Source organism: Austrofundulus limnaeus, unplaced genomic scaffold (genome assembly GCF_001266775.1).
Source record: "Austrofundulus limnaeus strain Quisiro unplaced genomic scaffold, Austrofundulus_limnaeus-1.0 Scaffold1913, whole genome shotgun sequence".
Lineage (NCBI taxonomy): Eukaryota > Metazoa > Chordata > Actinopteri > Cyprinodontiformes > Rivulidae > Austrofundulus > Austrofundulus limnaeus.
In genome coordinates, this window is record NW_013954315.1 from 27643 (window position 1) to 31737 (window position 4095).

Consider the following 4095-nt stretch of genomic DNA (forward strand, 5'->3'; position numbering starts at 1 on the left):
CTACTGCTCAAAGAAATGCTTCAAAATTGTGTTTTATGATTATATTTCAGACAGTTCATTCAAATGATACATTGATAAGGCATTTATTCATTATATTTTGACAAAATTCAATTTTTGTTAACATTTCAAAACACTATATTTGCCTTTTTCTCCATACACCAGTTTTGGACTTAATCCTCGTTTCGATGTGATGGGTCACTATTTTTTTCTGACTTATTTTTGGAGAGGAGGCAGAGATGCAGCTGTCAATCACAACAAGCTGTTGCCACTGTTAAAACAATTATTACCTAAATAAAAACAGCGCAAATAATATGGATTTGATTTAAGCAGACTGTAGTGGTAATCACGTCAAAGAAATTAAAATGCAGAAAAACAAAAGACTGGACAAAGGGGGAGGTACAGGTTATATTCAGAGATAGTTTTTTGTTTTGTTTTCTACTTTTTTTCTGAAGCGGGAAACAGCGTGAAGCGATACTGTTAAAGCGATTCAAGAAAGCCACAGAAAGCTGCCTACATATGACCACATTTCCAAACCCGACGCATCGGTCAACCAGATGTAACAGTTACCTGTGGCTGAGAGCTGCTGTCTGAGCTCCTGTGGGAGAGAAGCTGCAGAGGTGAAGGAAGAGAAACCAGCTTTGTCCACGGGAGGAGAGATTCCCATCCCAGGCTCAGGTGCTGTCTATTAGTTACATCCAGGGGACGAGGCGAAGCAACATTTACTTATTTTCTACTGTTTTCACAAAAGTTTAGACAAGCTCAGTTTAGCTAAAAGTTCTCAAACTTCTGATTTCAAAATAAAATCCACGTGTATTGTGTGTCTGCATATTCTGCATGCTACATGTTGCCATCTGCTTCCCAAACAGAACGATGCATTGTGACAGTATCTGTGTATAAATATACTTATATAATTATTAATATAGCTAGGACTTGGACAAATTTTCCTGACTTATTTTGAAAATGCGGATGTTGTGTCTGTTCCTTTTCCTGTTGGTGCCACATGATCTGTAGCTTGACTCCGGAGCAGCTCCAACCGGCACAATGGACTGAACCATGTTTGAGAGAGAGAGAGAGAGAGAGAGAGAGAGAGAGAGAGAGAGAGAGAGAGAGAGAGAGNAGAGACCCGTCACAAGATGTAATTTGTGCATAAATCTGTCACGGTTAAAGCCACACATTTTTTATCAGACAGATTCCTCTGTGCACAATGTCTGATCTCCATCCATAAGTTTTTGACCATTTGACTATCTTTATAAATGTCTGCTTCCTGGTAGCCTACAACAGTCAGCTTTTGAGAGACATTATTTTTTATTGGTTTAAGTAAAATACAGCATCCAAACGTTTTCAGCATTAATGAGCACTCCCACAAACTTCTGACCAATCACACAATAAGTTATTATGTGGAAGGGGACAATGCGAACAGAATGATGCAATTTTCATCATGGAACTGCGACAATCCGATCTTGGCAGTTTGGATGCAGCATGCTGCACACTTCAAGCCACTCTGGAACAAGAGACAGTATCAGAAGCATCTTTCCTGGGCAGACTCAAAAGGACTGGACTGCTGCTGAGTGGTCCAAATTTATGTTCTCTGATAAAAGTAAATTTTGCATTTCTAGTGGAAACCAAGGTCCCAGAGTCTGGAGTAAGAGAGGAGAGGTACAGAATCCATGTTGCTTGAGGTCTAGTGTAAAGTTTCCACAGTCAGTGATGGTTTGGGGTGCCATGTCATTTGAAATTGAGCATTGTCTACATGAGATATAATCTCTCCAGCAAGTCCAGGGTCTGCTCTGAGGTCTCCTCCCAAAGTGGCAGATTTGAAACACCTCCCTTTAAAGACATTCAGAAGGTTTCTTTATCAAATTACCAGAATCAAACCAGCAGAGGTGGTTTGAACCAATTCCAATTCAAATTCAAAAAACTTTATTGATCCCAGAGGGAAATTAGGTAATCATCTGTGATTGTGATTTTTTAAGAGTGAAAAGGGAGTATTTAGAGAMTGTAATACTTAATGTGGTGTGACCTAATGCAGAAATAAAAAATAAAGCACAGTTAAAGAAATGCGGGTGAATAGCAACAGTTTTAATCTCAATTGAAATATTTCAATATAATAAAACAAATCATACCAATCTTAGAGCTAAACCAAAATAATTGTGATAAGGCTCACAGATACAGTTCTAACAACTCAAAATATGGAATCTGTTTAGGCGGATGACTGGATCTTAGCACTGGACAGTTCCTTCTTTGGTCTCTTGTNATTTTATATAATATATATGGTGACAAATAAATGTTTGGATAACTTTTCAAACGAACAAACATTCAATAACAAGTATTTTCAGGCAGGTAAGAATGTCTTTGATTTTGCTACAACCATCCATCTCTCTTTTGTTGTTGTTCCGGGTTTGTTCCCACTCTCAGCACTAAACGTGCAAGAACCACCCAGGAAACTATAGGKTGGCAGTTCTCCCGAGGCTAGTGACAGAGTTTTTTCAGTCTGAAGCCAGCATAGCAATGGACAAGTTTGTGACAAAAAAAAGGCCAAATGAACTGACTAGCAGCCCTGGAGGACACTGCTTAAAAAACTCCTGGCCAAGTAAAATCAGGTCGTTTGAGGCAGCATTAAGTATGGCTTTACCGCTAATTAAAAGTGAATAAAAATGAGAAAAAACTCCTAAAAGTTGATTTTTCTTTACATATTGATGTATTTTATTGCCAACTTGAAAGGGGGTCCCCAGCCAAAAACTTAAGTTATTTGGGGGGCCTTGGCATGGAAAAGTTTGGGAACCCCTAGTCGAAGACATTGAATTTTCGACATACTTCAGACGTTTTATGTATTTGCATAAAAAGTGCATTGTATATTKCTGCTTTCATACAAAACCCCAATATATGGAAGAGTCTAATGTTCATACAATATATAAACTAATGAATTAAATCTAATTTTAGCAGTTTAACAGACCTCTCAGGATTCTGGACACCATATGAAAACGTACACCACATTTTTTACTTCATTAACCTAATGTTTGGTTCTAATGGTACTTCTCGTGGCCTAGAAATGACTTCAAATAATTCTTACTCATTCACCGAATGAAGGGTTTATGAATATGTTAATCTGGCATATTCATAGATATCCCATGCTAATTACCCTTAACCAATGCAGTGAAAGATTTACTACCTGTTTGCAGAAACTGAAAAAAGGCAGGTCAGAATTAAAGGGARCATTCTATTAAATACGTCTAATGGTTCACTGACATAGTCTTGAATAACTGTCTATTCTGAAGATAATAAAAAGATACATATATGTAGGTATGCTGGTCTAGTGGCCAAGTGCACCTGTTTTTAAACAAATTTTATTTATAAAGGATGGACATTTCATGCAAAAATACTATATTATATATTTATACTTTTTCAAAAAAGAAAAGGAGTTCTGCCATTGAAAAGGCTTTTGAAAAAACTGTAACTGACTGCACAAAATAAATAAAATTGCAAAAAACAATTGTTTTTTCATATTTTTAAACAAATTTTATTTATAAAGGATGGACANAGAAGAACCCGTCCAGAAGACCTGTACAATTTTTTTATTTTTTACCTGGATTACTGAGATGCATCTGGACGTTCAAATTATTGTAGGCTGGTCCTATGAGAAGCTGGCTGTTCACAGAGCTCTGTGTCCAAGCACATTAATAAAGAGGCCAAGGAAAGGAAAATATGTGGTAGAAAAAAAGTGTACAAGCAATAGGGATAACTGCACCCTGAAGAAGATTGTAAAACAAAATGTGGGGGAGATTTACAAAAAGTGGATTTCAGCTGGAGCCAGTATTTCAAGAACCACCATGCACAGACGTACGCAAGACATGGGTTTCAGCTTTTCTATTCCTTGTGTCAAGGTCTGAGCATGGTCGCTCAGCAAACCACCGGACAACGCACAGTCACATAGTTGTTCAGCATTCGTTTTCGCACACACCTTTCATAGCCCTGGTGTCAAGCTCCTGTGAAATCCCTCCCACTGTGGTATATGTCATTGCATGGGGTTTTTCCCATTGGGAGTCTAAAATGCTGAAAAAAAAAAAAAAAAAAGAGACCCGTCACAAGATGTAATTT